Raw genomic sequence first — 27,588 nt, 5'->3', positions numbered from 1 at the left:
TGACACTTACAGTCAAGAGCATCCTCGGGCAGCCTCACAAAGGCAGTACGGTGCGTGAAGGACCCCCATGGCTCCTGTTAGACCGTCAGCTCCGAGAGGACCAGGACCGTGTCTTGCTCCCTTGCTGCTCTATCCCCAGTGCTTGGAACATAGAAAGCACCCAACAACTATCTGAAGAGTTAATGAGGCAGATGGACCTAAGTTTAAAACCCAGTTCTGCTACTTTTGGTTTCAGGAAAGTTACTTACCTTCTCTGCTTCTGGTTTGCACATTTACGAAATAAAGAGAAACAATCTTGCAGGGACAGCTACAAAAATTAGCCAGATGTTGCTGTGTGCCTACGATGCACCAAGCACTGGGCTAAGTACCGTGCTGCCTAGTTTGATCTTTACAAGAGCCCTTTTGTTGGGAGGTGAGGTAAATAATTTTTTTTACAAATACAGTGAAGAATCATGCAATGCTGCCAGCATTAGATGTAATCTTGGGCCACAAGTCTGCACATTCCTTTGCAACTGGTCCTGTGATGGAGGAACCTTTCATCTCGCCTTTATTGTTTATTATGACCCCTGCTTTATCTTCAAAATAAAGAAACACACCATCTTTGCTCCTGTATGACTTTCATTGTCAAACTACCATGGCTGGATGTACCTTCTTTTTGAGCTCTGCTTTGTCTTTCTTGACTGTGGCCATCACCATGTCACCCACACCAGCAGCAGGCAGAGTGTGGTTACTGGTGTTGTCTGTCTGTTCTTATAGATGGTATAACTGATGCTCAGAGTGGTCAAGAAATGTGCTGAGTGACACAGCTACTGAGTGATGGAGGCGGCGCCCAAACCAATCAGGCCGACTCCAGGTCCCGTACACGCCATCACAATGCTCCAAGTCTCATGCAGACCCCAGGATAAAACAGGAACTCAAATGTAGCTGCCCCTGCTGTTTATTAAGGAGTTTTCCTCCATGACATGTGGTGGCAGGGAACGAAACAGTCAGCCTAGTCATTTGTGGGCTTCTAACAATGTGTCCACACATGAAAAATCGTGCCCAGTCAGGACTTAGAGGCTGAGACTTCAGTGTGTGCGTCTGTCAGCCTGGCTAGCATACTGATTTGAAGATCAGTGCAAACATGCGTTGTCAGAAGGCGTTTCAGCTGGGCAACTGTGGCTAATTCCCACATGCAGCTGGCCAGGAAGGCAAGAGGAAGGGGTAGGTTTCCGCAGCTGGTGGGGTCTGGGCGATCTGCCGAGGTGGGGATCAAACAAAATAAAGGCAGATGCCTGAGCATGACATCTCCCTCCTAACCCAGCACGCGGTGGCCAGTCACAAAGCCGGGGACAGCCTGTGACGGGTGACGCAGAGGCCATCTGGTCTTGCTGAGGAAAGGACCAGATAGGCACAGAAGATCAGAGCTATAGAAGGGATGGTGGTAAAGGGCCGCTGATGAAGGGTCTGCTGAAACAACCCACAAACCTATGCTTTGTGCCTGGCCACATCCAATTCCCCATTTTCTGATGACAGTGTCTGCCAGGGGAGGTAGTAAAAAAAGATATGACCTGGGAGTTGGACTCAGGCAATCAGAAGGTGTCACCTCCTCCTTTATCCTTGGAATGCGCACTCTTTTTTTGCCTTCCTCCCAGCAGAAGCTGTCCAAGGACACAGGCTTGAGAGAGCAATGTGGTGTTGAGATCATCTGGACTGTGTATGTGACTGAGCTCAACTGGATACACTTTCAAGATTCAGCAGGTGGATGCTTTGTGGCCGCCCAAGACAAGCCTCATCAGGAAGCTCCTCTGCTTATTTAAACAGCCACCTACCAATCTGGAGTGACCTGCCTCTGTCCTCCGTCTCTCCTGGTCCCCCATGTGGGAAGGGGAAGGGGCGGGGAGGTTTCAGGTTATACCTGGGAAGCTCCCCCAAGAAGGGCGCGACCCAGCAGCAGCACCTTGATTTGGGCAACCGCCCACAGTCCAAGTACACTGACCTGAAAGCTGGCAGCCTCCCACCACCCTGTGCTGCCACTGGTCAAGGCCACACACCGCACTGGATTAATCCTGTTAGCTAGTCCATGGCAGAGTTCTTACACTTGTTTCCAGGGCTGCATTGGGAAATCCAGAGATGGCAGGTGGAGCCTCAGTTTCCCCAGCCTTCCAGGAACGCCACAAAGGACTACTGTCTTAGCAGCACTGTGTGCTTCCTCAGGTAAGGGGTCAAGTACTGGAGCAAAGGGAGCATTGTCAGAGGATGAAGTAGGAAGAGCCCAGAAGATGGTCATAGGTCCCAGTTAGTCAGTGTTGCTTCCCCACCTGGGCTCAAACAGTGACCACACAGTTCTTAAGTGGTCAGGAAGAAAAAGCTATTAGACACCAACATTAAAAAGCCAAATGCTTTCCAAAACAATTTTCCAAAGGATATATCTATTTATTGCACCTTTGTTTATAAGAGCCAAGATTGGCATCGACCTAAATACCCCCTGTAGGGGGCTGACTGGTAACATAAATTTTGGTGCATTCATACTACAAAGTGTTATATGTCCATTAAGAATAAAGTGTTGTATGTACTAATGTAACACCATCTCCCAGAAACAGTAAGTGGAAAAACATGTAGTGTAGATCAGTGTGCAGTACTATACGAGTTGCAAAAAAATTAGGGGCATCTGCTCGTGTATTTGAATGGATACAGACGTTCACTGGGAGGATACACATAAAGCGGTTATTTAAGGAGAAGGGAGCAGAGAGGTTGAAGACAGTCTCTGCCGAAAGCTTAATTGCCACTAAATATCCAAAATGCATTGTGTTTTTACCATGTGTGTGGATTCCTTACTTAAAATAAACAGACAATAAATTTTTAGACAATAATAAATAGGTCTTTATAAAGTATAGAGCTCTACTTGGAAACTGCATCTAAACTTTTCTCCATCCCTCAAGCCTAATTAGGAGGCAGATTTAAAGGCATTTTTCTTTTCTCCCCCAGTGAAGCTCCTCAGCTCTGAGGCTGGGAGCAAGCTTCCCCAGCCTGCAGTAACCTTAAGTGACTTGATGACACAAAGCGAGAGGATGGAGTTGTCCAAACCCCTCCTCATTCAGTGTTCCTCCTACACTCATCATGGGGGAAGGAGGAGGCCGACAGCCAGTTTCTCCCTGATTTAGGTGGTTGGGCAGCAGAAGCTTTCAGCTGTATCCCCAGTCAGCCCACTTGCTGTCCACTAGGGAGTCCCAGATCACACGATACCACAGCTGGAAGGGTGTTAACTTGGTGGTCTCCAATGTGGGAGAGACCCCAGGGGAGGACAAGAATCCACTGAAGTGTGGATAAAAGAATTTCTATTCATCGCTTTTTGAAGTGAGCTCAGCTCATGTTTAACTACAAATTAAGGTGCACTTTATAAACACACATGCATATAGTAACGGTGTATTCTGACGGTTTTTGCTAATAGGGGTTCATGGCCAAGACATTTTGAAGACCACGCTATAAAGTAATTCTAGAAATAGCAAAAGGAATGGTGACAATAACAGCAGCTTTAAAATCTGGCAGACCTGGGTCAGAACCCCAGCCCTGTCCCTTCCTGCGTAACGACTGCCTCTCTAGGCCTGCGTTTTCACTTGTAAACATGGGTAATTCCTAAGAGGTCATGGTGAAGATGGAGCGGAAGAAAGCACGGGTGGCGGGCTGCTTGTAAGACGGCTCCAAATGATTCCCACCTCTTAAAAGTCACACCCTGTGAATCCCCTCCCCTTGACTTACATCTAATGAGCACAACAGGCAAAGGTGATGAGAGAACACTTCCACACCTAGGTGATGGAAGACCGTCACTCCCCTCTTGCTAATATCCTCTCTCAGCCTCGTTGCACACTTGCCCTGGGGAGCGGCAACCTGGCAAGGGACTGAGGGCTGTCTCCGGACAACGGCTGGTAGGAAACCGAGACCCCAGAGCAAGAGTCCTCGAAGAACTCAATGCTACTAAGCGAGCTCAGCAGCGCATCTGTCCCCATTGGAGACTCTGAGTAAGACTGCGGCTTTGGCCAATACCTTTATCGTGTCCTTGTGAGAAACCCTGAGACGGATAACCCAGGAGAGCTGCTCAAAGACTGCTGATGCACAGCAACTGTGAGATAGTAAATATTATTCTTTTAAGCCATTACATTTGGGATAATTTGTTATTTAGCAATAGCTAAGCAAGACGGCACGCAAGCAGCCTAAGACATGACATGCAAAGATTTAGTAAATGTTGGCGTGAAACTTAGTAACTGACGTATGGCTTTACCCCATATCCACGGTAGACATCATCAATGGATCACAAACTTTTTTCCTGGTAAACCCAGATGCAGCCTCAGAATCCTTCTTAACACAGATCTCCAGGAAGCTACCAATGGCTCAAGTGAAACTTATTGGCCAACTCTGATCTGGTCGGTACTTCTTATCTCTTCATTCTTCCTCTTCTGTAATATTCCTTCAATGGAAAATCATGTCTTTCTTTCATCATGAGAGATATGACTATATATTATCAGAATGAATCTGTGAAATTATATAAAATATAAATGGTTGGCATCATGTGTTGTCCCAAGAATAGATTTTGTTTAATGGAAGAGCTGAAGAGAACCTGATAGTACTGGAAACCTGAAGATAACAGCGGACAGAAGCTCAGAAGAAGAGCCTGAGAGTACCGAACATCACTTTATCCTAGCTCTCATTTTTGTCAGGATTTGGCATTATTGTAGGGGTACCATTTGGAACAAATGAGAGAAGGGAAGGGAAGTTGCTTTGAAAATGATGAAATGCTCTAAGGAGTAAACAATTGTTTTTAAATAGAGAAAACGTCCTTCAAATTACTATCAAAGTTTTTTTTTTTTTTAAATTTTGGTCTAACATGATAATGGTATGAGCTATTGAAATAATGCACTTTTAGTAATTCTCTACTTCATATGCACTTCATTTTGTGGGCGAAAGCAGGGAGATATTTTGGAAACAGGAAGATATCAGGAGACTGAACCCAAGGAATTGTCCTTTAGATCTATCATGTGCATACCAAAATACCTGAGGGTCTTGAGAAAATGTACATTATTACGCACTAGGTTTGGGGTGGAGCCTGGTATTCTGCATTTCTCAGACGTGACCGGGTGATGCTAGTTCTGTTGGTCTCCAAGCTTCACTTTGAATAGCCAAATAGCAATCTCTCCTCCTCTTTGGAGATAACTGAAGGATTTCTGTACCTGTTTTTCCATTAAAGTAATATTACACATGAGGAGTGGTGAAGAGATAAGAAGTACTGACCGGATCAGAGTTGGCTGATAAGTTTCATCTGAGCAATTGATAGCTTCCTGGAGATCTGTGTTAAGAAGGATTCTGACACCCTAAGCCCAGGAACCAATGGAGCTGTCAGTTGGTGATGGGTGTAGTGTGTCTCTGTTCCGCTAGCTCCTTGGCTGGGCACAGAACTGCAGACAGACATCACGTGAGTTAGGGAGCAGGAAAGCTACCCTGGCTGCTCTGGGAAGGGTGACAAGAACTCAAGAAACTTTGACCAAACATTGAATGATATGACAGGCAACATTTTTGGAAGCTGAAAAGGTAGTTAAGTATCATTTATGACATGACCAATGGAATGGGAGAAATATTTGCAAACGATGCAAGTGACAAACGCTTGATTTCCAGAATATACAAACAGCTCATACAACTCAATAACATAAAAACAAACAATCCAATCAAAAAATGGGCAGAAGACCCAAATAAGCAATTCTCCAATGAAGACATATAAATGGCCAATATGCACGTGAAAAATGCTCAGCACTGCTACTTGTCAGAGAAGCGCAAATCAAAACTACAGCGAGGTAGCACTTTGCACCAGTCAGAGTGGCCATCGTTCAAAAGTCCACAAACACTAAGCCAGTGCTGGAGAGGCTGTGAAGAAAAGAGACCCTCCTCTACTGCTGGTGGGAATGCAGTTTGGTGCAGCCACTATGGAGAACAGTGTGGAGATTCCTCAAAAGACTAAAAATAGACTTACCAAATGACCTAGCAATCCCATTCCTGGGCATATATTCAGAGGAAACTCTAATTCGAAAAGATACAAGCACCCCAGTGTTCACAGCAGCACTATTTACAATAGCCAAGACATGGAAACAATCTAAATGTCTGTCAATAGATGACTGGATAAAGAAGTTGTGTGCACACACACACACACACACACACACACACACACACACACACTGGAATATTACTCAGCCATAAAAAAGAATTGAAATAATGCCATTTGCAACAACACGGATGAACCTGGAGATTGTCATACTAACTGAAGTAAGCCAGAAAGAGAAAGAAAAATACCATATGATATCACTTACATGTGGAATATAAAATAATGACACAAATGAGCTTATTTACAAAACAGAAACAGACATAGAAAACAATCTCATGGTTATGGGGGAAAAGGGAGTGGGGAGGAATAAATTGGGAGTTCGGGATTTGCAGATACTAACTTCTACATATAAAATAGATAAATAACAAGTTTATACTGTATAGCACAGGGAACTATATTCAATATCTTTTAATAGCCTTTAATGAAAAAGAATATGAAAAGGAATACATATATATATGTGTGTATATACACACAACTGAATCACTATGCTGTACACCAGAAATTAACACATTGTAAATTGACTATACAACTCAATAACATAAAAACAAGTGATCCAATTAAAAAATGGGCAGAAGACCTAAACAAGCAATTCTCCAATGAAGACAATACATTAGGCACAATTAAAAAAAAATAGAAAAATACCATTCATGGAAAGGGGAAAAAAATCTCATCTTTCTGGTATATTTTAAGGCAAATCAAGCTGGCACAACATTACAGAACCCATCTATTTTGCAATGGATAGAATTTTGTATAAAATCCCATGTCTAAGACCATTCTTTCCTTGATTTTCATCATTTTATCAAAACTCATCTTATTTAGAAAAAGTAAAAGGTAAAAATAAATCCAACACCGGTCATAAAAATAGGTTGACCTCTAAGGTCATTTACTACAACTTGCTCCTTACACAGTACTTCCTGAGGGAGACTCATCTTTTGCCCTAAGATTCTGGAGTAACACCTGGTTGGATGACTATTTCCACTGTTGAGGGTCAGAGATTATAATAAACAAATGACAGTGAGGGTTGGGTGAGAAGATTAAGAAGAGAACAGATTCTCTAGACACTTCATTCTTTAAAAACTGCCTTCTAAATCCCTTCCCAACATGAAATATTTTCTATAAAATTCACTCACTCTTTCACTCCCAAAATACATCCACACAGTGAGTTAAATATGTTGGGCATTCGATAAACATCAGTGGACAACAACAAAAAAACCCCAAACCTGGCTCCTGCCTATAGGGAGTGCACAATCTAGACAAAGGACAGACAGACCATTGATCAAGTAAACACAAAAATAAATATAATTGCCCGAAGTAACAGTAATTTCCTTACTGTTCTATGGTAGGGCAAGATAAAAATGTGGCATTGGCAAAGTTCCCGTTTGGTGCACTTTGCCCCCATTTTCTTCCTCCTGTCATATAAGCCCTCCCTTTTGTAGGCGCTCAAAGCCTCCCAGACGTATATCCAGAAGCCCCAGGCGCGGGGTCAACAGTCTAGCCCTTCATGGCTCTGCCTTGCACAGCTGGCTGGCCTCTTACTGACCCAGCCGTCCCCGCTCTGGGAACTTGACTAAAGAGATACCCATGTGTGTGGAGAAAGAGCTCTGTGCACACGAATGGTTGGTATCATTTAAAATGGTACAACTATTAACTATTAACTAGGAATGACAGATACCTTTTCATAGGGGGTTCAGTAAATAATTTACCTTTCTTCCTGAGATGCAATATTAATCAATGGTTAAAAAAAAAAAAGGACGTGTATACACACACATAGAGAATGCAATGGAAAGATGTCTCTAACATATTGTTGAGTTTAAAAAAGCAGGTTATAGAACAGCTTGTATAAAAGAAACTCACGTAACATGTACATGTGTGTAAATATAATATGTATCTTCATTATCTATAAATACACACATGTATGTATATATGTAATTTTTACTATAGGTCCCGGAGAGCTTTTCTCTGCATAAACACGTTGGGTATCCTGTGTCTCAGTCATCAATGGGGCTAAGGGATGAACTTAAATCGAGGTGTATAAAAATAGCTTCATATTCCATCTTGGCAGGTAGCACATTTGAATTGCATCTGCGAACTTTAAGGCCCAAGTCAGGGATTGGTGTGGATATATCAGGCAGATCAATAAGAGAGAGAGGGTGTGGGGGGGGGGGGCAAGAAAGTCTTTCTGCACCTCTTCAATCATTTCCTATAAATATTCAAACCTTAAACTGCAAACAGCTCACAGGTGACTCCAAACCGAATGAAGACATCTGAGGAAATGTTACCTTCTTGCGGCTGCTCAAAGCAACTGCCTATACTGGACTGACAGGAGTCAACGTGCAGAAAAATGAATTTAAGAGTCAGTTTAATAGCATGAACTCCTACTGGTAATTTTCAGGCATCAACTCAAATTCTTTAGCTAAAAAAACATTGGGTTTTAGCTTTTCTTTTTCTGTTGAGTTCTTTTAGACAGGGGGAAGGTTTTATTAAGCACTCAGTATCTGTAGAGCTGTGCTCACCTCTGAAGACCCCAGACAAATTAAAAAGTCAAATTAGCAATGCATATTTAATACCGCTTTGTAGTTTTGTTTTTTTTTTTTTTTTAAGTTGGCAGTGATGTTTACTCTTTGAGGGGGAGTTTATAATTATGCAAAGTGGAGAAACAGTCTGCGTATGGTATAATGATAATGCCTCGGTTTTTATATCCAGAGTTAAAAGTATTTCTAAGTATTTCTTCAATTTTATCCCTGACCTCGGGGGAGACTAGCCCAGGCTGGGTGCCTGCTGTTTCTTTGGTGATGGAGTACATGACGCGTTGGGACTTAGGTACCGAGACAAGCTTTCATCATGCAGGAAGCACCACTGAGGTGTGCACAGTATCACCTTATAGCCTTTGCAATAATCATTCTTTCTTCCTTTCTTCTTTTTAACAAGACTTTGATTTTGTTCAGATATTCACTTTGCTCTCTGTGACCATGTACTTCAGAGGACGTGGGTCCCACTCTGAGCCCTGGGAAGAGGCTAACGATTGGTCTACATCAATCATGGTGGCCTCATCTCCTTTGCCAGGGATTGATTTAAGCAAGCGTATGTGACAGTTCTGGCCAATAAATATGAGTCTGGGGGACTTCTAGAAAGGCTGATTTAAAAAAAAAAAGGGGGGGAGTGGGAGAGAGAGGGAGAGCGCGAGTGAGAGAGCGCGCCCACTGAAGATACTGAAGATGTTAGAACCGAGATCTTGGTGACAATTTTGAGCTACTTGATTAAACAACTACAGACCTGTTGCGTCTTAGGACTTCTTGTTATGAGCACTAATAACCTTTTTCTTATTATTTAAACCACCTTGAGTCTGTGTTTTCTGTTACTCTGTTACTTGCATCCAAGGATATGTCTGAAGTGATCTGCACCTTCACAGTTCCTATGTTGCTCTGGGGAATATATAGATATATATATGTATATGCATATGGTATACATATATACACACACACAATAGAGAAAAATTAAGCCACATTCAATAGAGAAAAATTAAGCCGCATACCTGGCATCTGATTTACAAATGAGGTCAGGTGACATTTGTTAGATGGCTTGAAGGAAGAAACGGTAGTTTAGTAAAGCTTATCTTGGCACCAGAAAGGAGTCCATATCCCATAACAAACAAATACTAGGAGAAACTACTCACTATTCACACTTTTGCTCTCACTGAAACAAGTATCACCAGGCTGGGTCCTCCTACCAAAGCAAGCCTGAGAGACACGGGAGAGAAAATGAACACAAAATGCGTGCTCTCGTTTTGGCATCAGGCAGCCATCAAGAGTTTCGCGTGTTTCTCTCCATCTGGATGGCTCCAGCTTTCAACCCTGTGGATGAGGCTGGACATTTTCCCAGGAAGTTGTTTCAATAGGAGTGGTTTATTCCTACCAGAGAATCAGGTCTGCTCCTTTATCTGCTACCCTCGGGACGCAAATCCTGTTTCCATAGACTCCAGCCAAGTGCCTAGCTGCTCTGTGAAATGCATATTGGCCCAGCCACGCAGTGCATTTCACCTCCTTTGCCACACTGCCTGGTCCAGGGATGGACGCAGGACCTGATTTCAGGCCCATGCACGTCAGTCCTGAAACTTGTGTTGAAAATGTAGTGGGGAGAGAAGCTCGCTTTCTCCTGCACTCGGGATGGTGAGGACGCAAGCCTGGAGCTGCGGGCAGCCAAGGCGCGAAATCATGACTCCAGTTTTGAGCAAGGGGTACCCAGCCCTGGCGTCACTTGGGCACTGCCATCTAGCTGTGATCGAAATGTTGGACCTTTCCAGTTGTGTGAGCCAACACATAGTCCTTTTTGGCTGAAGCCAGTTGGGCTTTTCGTCTCTTCCAATCAAGAATCCTCACTATAAAACAGAGAGGAAGGGCAGTATCACAATTCTCATCTTAAGAGTATGAAGGGCTCGGAGAAAAGTAAGGCGAGAAAGTCCAAGACCTCTGTTCAAGGGCTCCTTCCATCCCAAGCTGCGGCCTCCTCGTTCTGTGATTCATTTCAGCAAAATGGAAGGAATCAACACACCCACTGCTGTCTTGACTGACTTCAAACATTTCTGCCTTAGAGAAAATGAAGGCGTCTTCCACTGGGTTACCAAGGAGATTATCTATGTTACTTTAGCAAAGTAAAGACTGTTACGCATATTCACACACACGCTACAATGACATGACAGATACCTTAGATTTGCACAGAAGACCGTCTCCCTCAAGGATCTGTCCAGGCTGCAGGCTGGCTCTGCTTGAAGCCCTCTCTCCCCAGAGGACGGATGCCCTAAGTCTACTGACCGATCATCTCTGCTGCCTCAGTCTCGTCATCCTGACGCGTCATCTCTGTGCCTCGTGTCTGCTCGTCTCTGACCGGACTGATCACAAACCAACCCTCCACCCTGCTGACGTGCCCGTCCAATGACCGGTCCGCCCACAGGGAGTCACTAGGCAGAGGTCACACACAGGCGCCCACAACCCAAATCCTGCTCCTTCGTGTTTTGATTCATTTTTTTTTTTTAAATTGAGCTACATTTAAACATGGAAGAATTTAAATAAAACTTCAGATTTTTTTAGTGCTTCCACTGAAATAAAATCAAAACGGCTCTCAACACTGTGCATTCCCACCCAGAGACGCAGATTGAATCCAAGTGATGTCTGAGTACTGTAAATACATTTCTTTTCTTCACCATATTGCCCATCTGGCCTTTGTTTACTCATTTCTGCCACCTGCCTGGCTGCTATGAGCACATGCAATTTCAACTCCTGTCTTAACTTTCCTACGCCTGTTGGGGCCAACCCAACTGAGGTGCCACCTTGCCCTCCAGTGGCTGTGTCTGGAAGCAGCCAGTTTCCAGCCAGGTTCCCACCCCAGCCTCCAGTCCCTCCAGAAATAAAGTCCCAGTAGCACCACTGTGTGATTTTTATGTTTCCTTAACCTTGCTTTATCTTCCAAATTCTCTGCCAAAAATAGGAATCATTTATTTAAATCAGATAAAAATTTCAGAAATTTTTCAGAAATACTCTTGTGCCACAAAGCTGCTTCATGTCCTACAAAGCCTTTGAGGGAGGCTGTGCAGCGTGATTAACTAGGCACTGGATGAGGTGACTTTGTCACTCTGTGACCTTTTATACATGGTTTCCTTCTCTCCCCTTCAGTCTCCCCAGTTACCAAGAAAGCAAGTTGAGCTAGATCAGAAGTTTTAAACGGGTGGCCTGCAAGCCATATCCAGCCAACAGGTGGCATTTTCTTCTTTTATTAATTATATGCCAACAGCTAAAATGAAGGATATTTCATGTAAGAATCCAGATTATGCAGATTACAGACTTCTCAGAACTATCTAGCAGTGGTCATCGGTGGACCAGCATTCCTGCATTACCATGATTTATATGGGAGTTCCAAGTTCACCCCAGGCCCCATCCACTTCCTAGAGGGCACACACACACCCTCACCACCTGATCTATGTGTTTACATCCCTGCCAGCCCTCATGGGCACTTGCTCTTGCCACCTTGAATGAGATGACCTCTAGGGACCCATCAGCCCCAATTCTGTGAGTGAAAACTGGTGATCTGAGAGTTAGAAATGATCCAGAGAAAGGAAATATTCTGAGCAGGAAAGACTCCCCTGCAGCATTCCAGCAAACCTTAATGGCTCACCTCCTCCCACTTGGCCCAGAGTTGAAAAAGCAAGACGCCCAAGCCTTTGTGAAGGTCCCACTACATGGTTAATCCTGAAAAGGCAACAGCCGGGTTTTGAAAGTAGCAGAAATACTCTTCCGTTGGGGTTGCTAGCTGATTCTCGAAGTAATTTGCAATTCAAGTGCCTCTTTGTTTTATATGAAAATTTGCTGCTATTTGGAAAGTGGGGAAGAGCTAAATTGCATCCTGCTGGTTTTACTTTGACTGTATCAAAAAAGAAACTGTTAATCTGGTTCCATAATTAACTTTCCTGTTCTAAAAAGGCCCTGGGAGAGAGTCCAGAGAGTGGCTGTCAACTCCCTGCTTCTCTTCTCAATAACTCCTTTCAACAGGATGCCCTGAAAGGAGAAAGAATCCAGGTCGGCATTGGTTTTGATTGTCGCTTCCTGTGATTTTTCTTCCCTTTTATGCCCATCCAACCAGCAGTTAGTGAGCCCTAACAGTAGGTAAGGCACCGGGCTGACCCGAGTGGGTCTGAGGATAAATAACTTCCTGTGGAACTGCCAGGGACTGTATGTTAATATTCCATCCATCCAGCCATCCATCCAAAGTGTTTTAGGTTTCTGTGTTATATGCCAGACACTGTGCTAGGTATTGACGTAAGTGCATAAGTGACTTATCATCATCCAAGAATTCTAAAGTGAAGCGATGACTTCTTGCCTAGAGCCATGATAGCTGGCTTCATGGATAAGGCAGCATTTCAACTGATTTTGTCCCCTGTGGTATCTGTGTATATGCAAGCAGGTGTACATACGCCTATACACGTGCATACAATGCTGGAGGGACAGGATAACTGACACAAGTAAAGACATGTAGGCTGAAAATCAAGTTTGACGATCAAGGGGTAACCACTTCGGCATAAGCAGAGGGCTTGGACTAACATTAAGAACCAACATTCGTTAACTTTTGGGAACTGTGCTAAACATTTTTTTAAATCTATGATGTCAATGAAACCTCACAAAGCCAAGTATTAAGTCTTGATTACATTCAGGCAAATTCCCAGGGAAGAGATTGGTGGGTTAAATGGGAGAGGTGGGAAGTGGATCCACGTACGACTTCAGAGCATAAGCTTTTTAACTATGAGAACACACTGCGGTGGGAAAATGACTCGTGAAGGATTTGGGTGCCCACCAATTACTCACTCAATCGATCAGTAATTCATTACTTCACTGCTTCATGGAGATGTATGTTAGTGCTCTGTGCAAAACAGTACTCTGAGGGCTGGGACTGAAGAAAACGGACAGACAAGGTCCTTGTCCTCTTGGGGTCTACGTTCCAGTGGACCTCACATGGAAGTGTCTCTCCACTCAGCAAAGTGCACAAAGGACAGAGATCAAGCCGTAATGAGTCTTAAAGGAGAACGCTACCAGTCAGGTGGCCTTTCTCCAGCTCCACCTAGATGCACATGGCACTCCATCTCCACATTTATCCTGAGGGGCATTTGTCCTCTCTTTTCTTCAATCACTGACCTGAGAATGACATATCCATTTCTAATCCTCTTCTCAAATCTGACCTGAATCTGTACAGAACTTACTCTTTGAAACCCACTCAACAGAGCAAAGTCCTTTCCCAGAGTTTCTCAGGCACCTTCAGGTTCTGGCTTTGAGGAAAGTTAGAGACAGACCCTAGCCTTGCCCCCGAGAAAACTCCCAGTGTTCCTTAAGTTTGGCCAGTAACTTGACCCCGCAGACGTCTACTAGACGTTTCTGTGAAGTTGAGGCCTTACCCCCAGTTTTTCTGGAGATCAGACAAAGGTACTATATTATTGCTGAGCATTAGAGGAAAGCCAGGACTTCTGGCTGTGTCAAGGTTATAAAAGACCCCCAGCATGCAGGGCAAATAATGAGGAGGACAGCTGGAACAAGACCTTAAGTTGACAGGAGACCATGAGGGTGCTGAGGGAACTTCACAGTCTTTGACTCTGGCAGACAGAACAAGGGCCCCCCAAAGACGTCTGTGCCCTAATCCCTAGAATGTATGAATGTGTTACATTACATGGTGAGAGGGACTTTGCAGATGGAGTTAAGGTTACAGACCTGAAGATAGAGAGGTTATCCCGGGTCATCTGGGTCGGCCCAGTGAAATCACATGGGTCCATGAAGGCGGAAAAGGAAAACGGTGATCAGAGATATGTGATGATGGACGCAGAGGTAGATGAGATGTGAAGTCTGAGAGGGACTTGATCCACTGTTGCTGCCTTGAAGATGGGTGGTGGGTCCACAAGCCAAGAAATGTGGGCAGCTTCTAAATGCTGGGACTAGTCCTTAGCTGAAGGCTAGCAAAGAAATGGGGGCTCTCAGTCCTACAATCGCCAAGAACTAAACTCAGCCAACAATCTGAATGAGAAGGAGATGGCTTTTTCCTTAGAGTCTCCAGAAAGGGCACAGCTCTGCTGACACATTGAATTGAGCCTAGGGAGACCCACGTTGGACTTCTGACTTACAGAAATGCAAGATTAACAAATAAAGTTCTACTGCTCAGGCCTCTCAGCTTGTGGTAATGTGTTATGGTACTAATAGGAAGCTAATAAGCTGACTTTCAGTTTAACCACCATCCGTGGCTAAGTTTAACATAGCGCCAGGTGGGGTTTCAAAGATGCCTGTGCTAGTTAGGACCTGGTGTGACTGAACATGGCATAAACCCCTGAAAAACAGTGGCTTAAACGCCTAAAGTCTTGGTTTTTTGCTTTAAAGTCTGGAGGTGAGCAGTCCAGGACTTCCCACCAAGGTGGTTCTACAGAGTCGTCAGGATAGCAAGCCGATTCCAACTTTCTGTTCTGCCACTTGCAGCCTTGGCTCTCATTCCTCTGATCTGACACAACCACCAGGGCTCTAGCCATCACATCTGAGTTCCAGGCAGCGGGATGGATGAAACGTGAAGGAAAGCGATTTAACAACACTTCTCAGTAGCTGCATATAATGCTTCCACTTATGTATCATTGGCCGAAACTTGGCCCCATGATCAGACTCTGAAGAAGGGTAAGGTGGACCATATGCTCAACTGAAAGTTTAGCATTGTCATCGCTAAGAAAATAGGAGAGGATGGATTTGGGGAGAGAATCAACAACGTCTGCCTTTTTTTTTTTTTCTTTTTTTTTGGTGAGTGGTGGGTGGTTCTCTAAAGGCCCTAGCCATGAAAATGGCTCTTCCTGGGATGCCAGCTCTTCCCCTCACACTGACTAAAAGCCTTTCTCTCCCTCCTCCCAGTCCTTTTCCCTAACTTTAATTTCCCATCTACACTGGTCCTCTCCAATCTTAAGAGCCCATTTCAAGTCTTACCTCCTCTAAGAAATCTAAGTTCCACTGAGAGGGAAATGATCCCCGCCTTTCCTTAAGCTTTCATAACACTAGGTTTATAGTTACTCCTTGTCACACTCCATGCGAGAGTTACTGCTGTGTGTGAGAGAGAGTGCCTCCTGCCTTCTGGAGTGCAGGCCACTGTCTTATTCACAGTTGAAGGTCTCAAACATGGCATGAACTCAACATATGAGTGACGTAGCAGAGATTTCCCCCCCAAGATCCATAGTCCCCTTTTCCTTTTAGAAACAGCCACCCTGTCTTGCCCTAAGTGTTCTCTGTGCACATTGCTGTCCAGCTAGCTGTTTCAGGACTGAGTCTCCCCTGGGGTGATGTGTGACCATGTGGCTAAGTTAGGGTCGGCAGAATATGAATGGGAGTGGTAATGGCCAACTCTGGGTCATCTCCATTAAGATAAATCTACTTGCCAGGACGCTTTCTTCTACCCCGTTCTTGTTGGCTAGCAAACACCATAGCAGTTTCCTTGGAACCAGAAATGGAAGCCACACGCTGAGGAGGGCGGAGCCAACTGGCCAGCCTGTGACTCGGGACCAACGCTGTGGGGCTGCCTCCCCGCCCCAGCCTGCTTTCTTACTTACAAACTGTAAGGGACACACACACTTGCTCTTCTGAGCTGCTGTACGTGGTCTCCATGGCAGCAGTTTATCTGTGTCTTAACTCGTTCACATGATTGATGGAACTAGTCTCTCTGCCTGTGGACAGATGTCTGCCTTCCTTTCCGCCTGTCTTTTTTCTAGGAAGGTGTCACCTAGACTAAAATAATGAGACCTCAAGTACGGAACACACAACCAAATGTACACACGCCACGACTTAAAACCAGCGCAGGGCCGCGGGCAGGAGGCGAGAGCCCCGGCGCTCTGACTGAGGTTAGCCAGGAGAGCTGAGCGGGTAGGCTCCAGCCTAGCTCTTCATTATTTCTACTGGAGTCACTCTTGAAAAGGTCTCCAATCAGAAGCATGTCCAGACTTCCTAAATAATGCTCTGCACTGACATTCATTGCTTATTCATTCTTCTCTAACCCATCATTTTAGAAAATCGTCTTTTGCTGCCTAAGTATTTCTTGCCATTTGAATCTTTCTTTACCAAGTCCCATTTTTTGCCAAACCCCTTTAAGAGCCTATTTAGACAATTTCGCTGAGCACTCATTTCCTAGCTGACTATTAAGAACAAAATGCCTTGTGTTTGCATGTTGTTTAATGCTTTTCAAGGCCCTTTCACAATGGAATAGCATTTAATCATCAGGGAGGCCTGGCAAGTTAAGTAGCCTAAATAGCAGGATCCCCACTCCCTAGATCCACAGTCCCCAGCAATAGTGTGGCAAGAAAGTAATAGTCATGCACCGTGAAGCATGTGCTATTCAAAATTACGGGGGTTTTTTTCAGATGATAAAATGTCGTTCTTTTAAGTCATAATAGAAATACAACAGAGAGTTTTTGAGGAGTTCATACGTCCTAGGAAGAGTCTTCAGCACAGGGAACAGAGCAGTGAATAAAACAGACAATATCCCTGTTCCTAAGGATCTGATGAACTGGATGGGGAAGGGGAGTGGTGTGAGATTGCAGAGGTGGGCAGGTGCCACTTTCCACTTTGTAGCTCCAGGAAAAAGGTGTGGATAAAATTCAAAGTACGATGAAATGAAGTCATTGAAGTGTGGTGAACAGATGGAGAAGGGATCCGTCCATCCAGCTCTGAGTTCTGAACACAAGTGCCTTCCAAGAACATGCCACACTCACCATCCCCACGGGGCACTGTGTTGGAATGGCATGCCTTCCCTAGCCTTTTTACATGGTGTGTGTCTCCAAATCTCACCCAAATGTCATAGAAAGCTTCTCTAATTTCTCTACCTAATATAGCATCATCAGCAAGAGACTCTCACAGCCCTCTGTCTGTTTCATTCATATCAATTTTCAAATTTCAAAACAGCACCCCTTTGTTTTGTTATTATCATTGTTTGTCTCTTCTCCATTGCATTGTGTTTCATAAATACAAGAGGCACATTCATCTTGTTCATTATTTTCTCACCAGCCCTGAACACACTGCCTTGAACAGGGTAGGACCTCAAATTTGTTAAATGAATAAACAAATGAATGCATGGACAGAGGGGTGTTTCTCACTGATGGTAATGATGGAGACCCACGTTACACAGAAATCATCTCCTTTTGCAACAGTGACATGGTGCATTGGCAATACCATTCCTCTATCTTACTATAAATCATCTTTTTTATCCTCATTTGAATAAAAGATTTGAGTCGAGTCTCATATTGGTTATCTCAACAGCAAAAAAAATCTTCCTTAAAGTTTCCCAGTTACCTAGAAAAAATGTCTTCTAAATATCATGGGAAATACGTGTATTACTCGTATCTTTGGGTAGAACCATTGAAGACTGGTGCAGAGAGGAGCCTTGACTCTGATATCTACCATACTATCTTGGGTAAGTCATTTCCCGTCTGTTCCTTGTATTTCTGCATTGGGCTCCTTTGTTTGGTGGTGTCAACATCTTCAGTAAATCTGCTACCCTCTCTCCGCTCCTGGATACTTGCAGTGGGCTGAACAGTGCCCCTCCCAACTCCAAAGATACATTCACCTCACAATTCCTGGAACCTACAAACATTTCCTTGTTTGGGAAAAGGTCTTTGTAGATGTGACTAACTTAAGGATCCTGAGATGAGGAGATCATACTGGGTTACAAAGACGGGCCCGAAATCCAATGACAAGCATCCTTGTAAGAGAAAGGCAGAGGGAGGTGTGAGGCAAAGGAGGAGGCAATGTGACCAGTGACAGAGGATGGAGTGATGTGGCCACAAGTCAAGGAATGCCAGGAGCCACCAGAAGCTGCAAGAGGAGAATAATGCATTCTTCCCTGCAGCCCCTAGTGGAAGTGAGATTTTGGACTTCTGGCCTCCAGAATGATGGAGGAATCCATTTCTGTTGTTTTAAGCTACCAAGTTTGTGGTCATTTGTTATGGCAGCCCCAGGAAATTAACGAACTCTTAATCTGTAGGATAGGTGCAGCCCAGAACCCAGTCTCTCAGCTCACCACATCCAGTAACCCCCATCACGCCCACTCTAGAAACTCTCACGATCGATGTACAGTCCAGGAAAGAGAGACGTGGAGGACAGTCTTACCCACATCACACCACAGAGACGCCTGAAGTCTTCAAGGTCCACATTCCACTTCCCACGGCAGCTCCCTCTTTCCTGTGACCCCTCCCCTCCAGCCACCCTTAGCCACGTGGACTCTCCTCTTCCCTTCACCCTCACTCCCTCTCCCAATCCCCTCAGCCAGTACAGCTGCAAGCGTGTCCAGAACACCCAGCGTTGCCCGAGGTGCTGTGGCGGTTTCCACTTCCACAAGCCACGTGACAACATTAACAGGAACAGCCATCACTGTGGTAATAGCAGCCAACAGTGACTCGTTCACTACCTGGTTGTGCAACCAGGGCGATAAGCACGTTTCATTGTATTATTTCTTTCAGCCTCCAAAACCAGTACCTCCTAAAGGAATTCCATATTAAGACACGGGCCTGCTGTCACATCCTCGGGGCCCCGAGGCAGTGGGGTCTTCCTTCATGTTTACACGTGCCCTTCAGAATGATCTCCCTCCCCTAGAAGGACACTTGATTGGAACCAGCAGATTGCAGAGGAAATGACATTTCATATTTGCTGCATGTTCAGTGACTGCCCGTTCCCTGACATACTGTCTACTGTCGACGCTTATGGGAAGTGAGAATCTCAAGAGTGAACACTTCACCCGGGCACCACCCCCCTGCAGCTGCAGGACCAGAAGGGAGTCCAGAAGGAGCAGGAGAAAAGGCAGGAAAGGCAGCTTTTTAAACCAGCTGTCTCTTGTAGTCATAGCTGACAACCATTTACTCCAGGAGCACCGGGGTTTCATTCTACCTGGAGCTTAAACAAACAACCTTCTGAGCTTGGGAACTGCAGGGGAGGGAGGGAGGGAGGAATCTAAAGAAAACTGCCAGGCAGAACCTGCCCCAGCTGCCAGGAGCACCCAAGGGTGGGCAGCGAAAGGTTCCCTTGAGTCTCCAGTGTGTGTCAGAACTCATTAAACACATACGGCTTCTTGGCCCCTGGAGGCCCAGGAAGTGGGGCCCCGGTCCCCATCATCCACTGGTGCATCTGCAAAAGGCATCATCCATTGCATCTTCCCCTTGACTGCCTTTCCTGCTGCAGCAGCTGGGTTCCGACACCTATTCCACATGGCTCCACGGAGTCATGTCCACGGACACACCAAATGCCCCGGGGGTTACCCCTGGCTACGTGCAGACTTTTTGCATCAATGCCAGCTCCCTTTTGCTCTGATAGCAACTTCCACAGTCTGTCCCCACCTGGGTCCCTCTGCTCTCCAGAGGCTGCCAGCTTTGCTAACGGTTTTCTCTGAGTTTTTCCTGCAGCTCTTTTCAGTCCCTCTCTGCTCAGACTTAACACATCCTATCTTAGAATTATTTGTGTCTATCTCTGATTTCACCCCCAGCCAAAGCTCTTGGAAGGCATAGATTTTACTACACACACTCTGTGCCCCCCCAGGTACCAGCACCTGGCCCTGCATAGAACAGAGACTCAGTGGTTTCTCTAGTGAACAACTATTCACTGAGTACATGACCAGTGACAGGGACTTTATTGGTGCTGGGAAAAGAAACTAGGAGGGAACTACTAGTTGTGGACAAGCTTACTTTTAGATGAAAGCTCAGAAAACACACATACACACAAAGCACTGGTGAGATGCTAAATGCAAAAGAAAAAAAAGAAAGAAAAAGAAACAAGTATGATGACAGAAGAATGGGATCAGGGAGCTTAGGTAGGGTGGGCAAGGGATGGTTTCTTTGAGGTGGTGACATTTAAACCTAGACAAGAGGGTGAGAGAGAGCCAGCCAGGTGAAGAGATGGCAGCCGGGAGAGCCTTCTAGTCTGCGAAAACTCAGAGTTCCAAGGGGCCAGGGTAGGAAAGAGACACATGCAGAGAATGAAGGGGAAGCCACGAGGGCTACAGCTGAGTTGGTGAAGCTGCAGAGTGGGAAGCAGGGTGAAGTAGGTTGAAGTGTCTCCCTAAAATTCACGTCTACCCGGAGCCTCAGAACACGGCCTTACTTAGAAATAGGGTCCGTGCGGATGTCATCAGTTACAATGAGGCCGTGCTGGAGGAGGGTGGGCCCTATTCCAATGAACGGCAGCCTTTAACAAAACAGAGACACACAGACTGAGAGACACACAGGGAAGAGGGCCATGTGAGGACAGAGGCTGAGAATGGAGTGACCCATCTCCAAGCTAAGGGATGCCCAGGATTGCTGATCACCACCAGAGGCCAGGGAAGCAGCAAGGAAGGATCCTCCCCAAGACCCGGGCCCCTTGATGTTGGGCCACTAGCCTCCAGAACTATGAGAGACTGAATTTCCATTGTCTAAGGCCACCAAGTACTGTAATTGGTTATGGTGGCCCCGGGAAATTAATACAGAGGGCAAGGGAAAGACTGTTTTATTTCTAGTGAAATGGAGATTCATCAAAGGATGTTAGGCAGTAACTAGAACTGGTTTTTTTTCCTTCAGATTTGCATTTTACAAAGGTTCATCAAATGTAGGAAAAAAGCCCTCACATTCAGAACACTCTCCCCTGTCTTTCCTCAAGGCCGAGATGCCCACGGCATCAACACCGTAGCTGCATGCTGACTGTGTACAACGCGGCACTCTGGAAGAAATGTCACCTGGTTTAACCATCTCCACCGTTAACCAACTTGAGGTTTCTAAACATTTCCCCTCTATTTTTAAGCCAACAGGAGTCTACTTCTGTGTTCTGAATTTAGCTCCTTTTTCCCCCAGACACGTGGTGATGACATGTGTTGCCCTTTATCCTCCTCCCTCTAACTCCCTTCAGATCTAATGGCAAACATCACACGTTCTGAAGTCACTGTTAATTAAAGCTGATGTTTGCTTTGCTGACACTGCGGTAAAAAGCGTGTATGTAAGGGATGAAGGGTTCTTCTAATTCTGAACACAACTGAGCATGTGCCTAAAAAAAAATCAATGGATGACTAGATTCAGGTGTCCACATGCAGTCTGAATTAAGCAATTCCTGAGTGCTAGCTGTCTGATGCTTGAGGAAGAACACAGCTTGGGGCTTAAGAATGGTCAAATGCAGCAGAAGCCAGAAAGTTCTGGAGTTCACAGCGTTATGCAACCTGATAGAATTTGGAGTTCTCAGTCTTCTTAGCATCTGGGAGAAAAGAATTTTCCTTTTTCCTTACAACTATCGGGTTCACCGGTAATTCTCTCCCAGTCAAGATGCAAAGTTTCCTGATCAGGAATGAGAATCTCACTCTGTGCCGACTGTAGTTAAGGACCTTTGAGTTGGAGGACTAATTAGGTGAACCGAATGTTGTCTATCCATGATCTCAGTTAAGAAGGAAATTGTGCACCACTGATGATGATGCAAACGGCAACAGCTGTCATTTATTGAGTCTCAAAAATATTGGTTAGTACCTCGTACACGTTATTTCTTCTAATCCTATCATCGTAGGCTAGTGGTTAAGAATGTGAACTTAGGTGTCCAACATCCTGGACTCAAATCCTGGCTCTGCAGCTTAGTAGCTAAGTGACTTCATTACTTAGTCCTTCTAGGCATCAGTTTCCTCATTTTGGAAAAAAAAAAGAGGAAATAATAAAAGTGTGTTTCTTATAAGGAATCAGTGGGATCCTGTAATACAGCCTGGCTTATTAGAATGATGATGATAAAAACCATAAAGATAATAGTAACAATTATATAGCATTTGCTATCTGCCAAGAATGCTTCTACACATAGGTATCATTATTCCTATTTTATAGATGATAAAATTGAAAAGTAGAGAGGTTAAAAAAAACTTGCCCTTTATCACACAGCAAAAACGTGGTAGAGCTGGGATTCGATCCACTGATGTTAGCTGATGGTAGCGCTATGATCTGGTTCTCACGATAGTGGTTTGCACAAAGTACATGCTGGATAAGTATCTGTAGGTTCATAAATTAGAGACTACATTCCTGCCAGAGAAGACTCCTGGATCTTGCTTAAGAGTCTCCATGTATTCGTGATTTGGCTCCTAATACCACTGGTTTCCTTTTTCCCTCCGCTGGATTTAGCAGAGATAGGTCATTCCCCTTTGATTCTCAGAATCTGTTCAGTCTGAGCAGAAAGCACTTCCTGGATAATATTTGGGAATGATGGCATCAGCGTAGGAAACAAATTTAAAACATCCATCCTTTAAAGCTTCGAGACTTCCCTGTCCTCTGGTGCCCTGCATGGTCCTCACAGCCTAAGACAATTTTTTTTTTTTTTTTGCCTCTTATTAACTAAGTTTGTAACGCAGAGTCTGCAGACTCTTAGTTCCACTTTCATGCTGTAAAATCTCACTCAGCCCTCAGAATGCCCTGGAATTACTTCCAGGGGTTCTTTGAGGAGTTTCCCATGAACTGGTGCAGTTCTGGCTGCTCCTCCTTGATTTCTTCAGCCCAGGAATCCACAAGATGAACAACCACCCCAATCCCCAGGGTCCTCTTTGTGAGGGGAGATTCTTGGCCACAAACCCTGCCAGGAACTAACATGGTGCTGCTTCTGCTACAGAAATGCAGGCACTGCCCATCTCTGCAACTCACCGTTTCACCGTCCCACTGATCCAGGAGTCACTCTGCTTATTCTCCTGCCCCACAAAGCGCTTCGTGTTAACAGCTCCTTGAGCCTCTGCGTGTAGCCCCCTTCCCCATCAGTCTCAGACTGCAGCCGGCCTGAGAGACAGGGGGGCGCCTGATCCTTTCCCATATAGCTCTTACTACTAATGGCGATTATGCTTTATTTTGTGACACTTCCACCTACTCTCTGTCTTCCCCGTTAGATGGTAAATTATGGGGAATTAACTGAATATGCTTTGCTCACCATCTCATATTCAGAGGAGCACAGTCCTGAACATACCTGTGTTCAGTAAAAATGTACTGAATGAATAAATGACTCTTTTATTCTCCTGAACCCATGCTTTTCCAAACCAGGGATCCAGGCAAGGAAGACAGAAGTTTTCACTCAAATCAAGGTCTAGGAAGAGCCCAACCACCCACTCTGGCTCCTGGCAAAATATACCTCAAGTTCACCAGTTAATTAGACAGAATCCAACTCTGGATTCCATTGTTAGGTCTTGCACTTAGAAGGTATGTGGCCCAGGTGGTCCTTCCAAATAGATTAGAAGTTTTGGGGTTGGGGACAATGCCTTTTTCATCTCAGCACCTGCCACTTCATCTGGCTCAATGCCTAGCACAGGAGATCTGTGCGAGAAATAGTCATTGGCGAGAGCTGAGCATGGAGATAAAGGTTCGCTAGCTTGTTACTGATCCACTGCTGTCTCCTAGCTGTGTCTGTGGAGGTGGGGACACCGAAGGGATTTCTGCAACATTTTTTTTTTCCTTCAGTGCACCTCTCTGGACATGGTTCACACCAACTACCATCAGGTGCTGAGAAATTATTTCCTAAAAATATAGGTGGGCCATAGAAAGCCGAAAATAAGCCGAGGAAAGTGAGCGCCTCATGACTGCTTCCTGCCACACAAGATAAGGGCATGAGCCAAACGCTTCCTGACTGGTCTCAGTTCTCAAAGATAGAACATACCTCGCCTAATGGGGTGGGACTTCTTCAGATGATGTCAGGCCACAAATTCTTGGCTCTACCCCTAAATGAAGCCAAGATCATGCCTGACCAACAGCCTGGCCCATTTCCAAGTCAGATTTCAAGTCATGGTTCTCAACTGGGGGCAATCTTGTTCTTGAAGACATCTGCCAAGGTCTAGAGACATTTTTGGTTGTCACAGATTTTTACTGATACCTAAATGGGAAGAAGCCAGAAATAATTCTAAACATCTACCACGAATGCAAAGAACAACTCCCTATAAGAATTATTCAGCCCACAAAATCATTAGCTGAGGTTGAGAAACCCTGGCCCAGATGAGACCAACACACACGGCTAGTGACACATCGAATTCACAGAGCCGGGTGCCTACTGCTTAAGGGACTGGAATTCACCCTGTTGGCTGCTCGCAGCTGCAGCCTCCGCACGTGGAGTCTGCACATCAGGAGGCAGCGTGGGTTTAGACTTGCGGCCACTGCTGTGACAGGATCGCGTCCCCAGGCGGGCAGGGGGATGCCTCTGTCTGCCTTCTCATCTACCTCCTGCTGCGCTCATGGGAGAGGACTCTGTCTCTCTCCAGTTCCACAATCCTGCATCCTCCACCCCATTCCAGAAAAGGGGAGGAGGAGAAACAACTGGGGGTCAACATAAGGCATGCTCTCCGCTCACTCAGAAGAAAGCAGTTAGTAGTTCCAGCTGACCTCACGATCCTGCAAATGCTCCCTGAGCAGCGTTCTCCTTTGGAGCTTCCCAGGGGCATGGTCCTGCTCTAAGGGCTTCTGCTGGTTCACCCGGCTTGCTGGGTTTGGATCCTGCCGTCCTGAGTTTGACTAGCTGTGTAACCTCAGACCTCCCTTTCATGTAAAAGGAGAATGCTCTGACCAAGCCTTTTAGTTGTGCCATGTGGATTAAAACAACAACAACAACAACAACAACAACAACAACAACAACATCCATCGCCTGCCATGGACCACTCCCTCCATTAACAATGGCATGGAGATGGCCATACGCCAGCAGCTGTGCTAAGTGCTTTATACACTGTCTGATTTAATTATCACCATAGCCCAGTATTGAGAGGAGTAAACTGGGGCACAGAAAAAGAGATGACTTGCTCAAGATCAGGCAGCTTGTAGGTGGTGGAACAATTTAAACCTGGCAGTCCACCCTGAGCTCTACCTTAGTGATAGTGAAAGCCCTGAATATTGTGGGGTACTCGGTAAACCTCACATCCCCTCCACCCCGTGTTTTGTATTTGTTCTTCATTCTTTTAACTAGTAAGTACTGAGCAGCCACTGTATGTTCTAGACTCTGTGCCAGAGAAGGTCACCCTGAGGTTTCTCCAACACCACCCCTGTGGGACTCCAGGGGAGGCAGAGATCAGATTTCTGACACCAGACCCTGACCCAGTCTACCGTTCCCTGATGGCCTCTTGAGTTCAAATGCTGAAATTCACAGCAAAAAACCAAAACAAAAACCCATCAAATGCCTTACACCCACATCCATGCATAGAGATAATCAGATCTGTTTGGCCAAATAGCTACTTCTATAAAGGATGAAGTTACACGTGTTCGTCACCTCCCCAGGGAAAGCTTTCTTCCCCGTCTGGTCAAAGTCCCCTTTATCGAGTCCCAGAGCTGCATGTACCTCCCTGCTCAGCACTGTCCCGTCTGCACTACGTGCTCATTTGTGTGTGTAGTAAGAACATCAACTATGTTGGACAGCCTTGGCTCCTCCTTTGTGCCATGTCTCCCACAGGGGTGTATGGAGAGAGTGTTCTAGAAATAAGGCCAGTGAGTGAACTTGAGTTCCTGCTACATGCCAGGCTCCGTAGCATCATCTTACCATGTGAGCAGGCCCTGGTGCTGGCGTTTTCCAGGTGAAGAAACAGGCTAGGGAGTCCACCTGCCCACCGCTAGTCAGTGTGGAGTCAGGGTGCTCACCCAGGCCCATCCGATGCAAAGCCCCGTGTTCCCCCAATATTAGACTTTGCAAACCAGACACCTGCAAGTCCGCAGTGGTTTGGGAGAAGACGCTGTGATAAGCAGTTAAGCGTGTGGGGTCCAGAGCCAGTCAGCTGGGGTTCAAATCTTGACTGCACCACCCTCTAGCTAGAGGTGTTTGATCTTTGGTCCTGTATCCACTCTGGGCCTCAGTTTATCTATATGTAAAACAGAGATACAAAATAGGAGTATCTCACGGTGCTACTGTGAGGGTTAATTGTACTATTTGTAAAGCATTTGAAGAGTGCTTAGCATATCGTATGTGGCCACATATGAAGAAAGAAGGGCTTCAAAGGCCATATACCACTGCTGATATGTTGTATTTAGCATTCTGCACCTTAGTACCCCAATTTGATAAGAAATGTTGAAATGCAGACGCTGATGACTGAAATCACTTAGCTGCAGTCATTAATACTAATGTGCGTCTCCTCAGCACATCCATATTAAACATCACTGGCATTTAACGGCATCCTGTTACACTGATGCTGACTTGCTAAGTGTATCTGGAAGAAACCATTTGGATCATCGCTGAGGTTTTAAGCTGTCTGCTCACTGTAGAAGGTGAGCCCACACTGCCTGCAATGCTGCGGATGTGAGGACTGGCAAGCACACACGGGCATTTCTAGGTGATGACACACCCACCTAGACAGGCCACCGGGGACGAACCCACATTTTTCAGATCCAGACACCTGTCTGGCTGCCTGCGGAGGCCCTGGTACAGCGATGTGTAAGGCACTTAAGGGCGTTTGCAGAGGGTGAGCCCCAGGGGATCCTTGGTGTTTGATAGCTGTGTGGGTGAGCAGATGGTCCCTGGATTGAGCTTGGGGGAGGGGATTCTGTGGGAAGACAAAATGATATTCTCCTGACACAGACCAAGGTCAACTGCCCTTGCTCCCAGTAAGGACAGGACCTGAAAACAAGCCACCAGGCAGAGTTGTGAAGGGCAGCTAGGCAATGCCATCTTGCCTTAACCAGACTGCGCGCACATCCACACGCACTCATCCCTCAGAGCAGAGGAGATAATGAGACAGAGATGCAAGCTGAGAGCAGACGTTTCTCTTCACTGGGTCTTTTTCTCTGAGCACCATCTAAGGGGTCTTGGGGGATTGATCTCTGTCCTCTAAGAACGAGGGGAGATACAACAGTGAGCATCGACTGAACTCTGACCATGTCCAAGGCATGCAACCAACACCATTTACTACTCAACAACCCTATTTGCCTGGGTGCTACTATTATTGTTCCCATTTTGCAGTCAAAGAAACTGAGGAGACACCAAGTTTGAGTAACT

General features: G+C 45.5%; 1 protein-coding gene across 8 annotated transcripts in view; it reads right to left on the bottom strand.

Annotated features, from left to right (window-relative positions):
- Positions 1 to 27,588, bottom strand: part of ATP10B (ATPase phospholipid transporting 10B (putative)) — a 282,836-nt gene that overhangs the window by 180,420 nt on the left and 74,828 nt on the right. The window lies entirely within an intron of this gene.

Source organism: Camelus ferus, chromosome 22, assembly GCF_009834535.1.
Source record: "Camelus ferus isolate YT-003-E chromosome 22, BCGSAC_Cfer_1.0, whole genome shotgun sequence".
NCBI lineage: Eukaryota > Metazoa > Chordata > Mammalia > Artiodactyla > Camelidae > Camelus > Camelus ferus.
The sequence above is the reverse complement of the archived record's forward strand: the minus strand, read 5'-3'. Positions and strand labels throughout refer to the sequence as shown.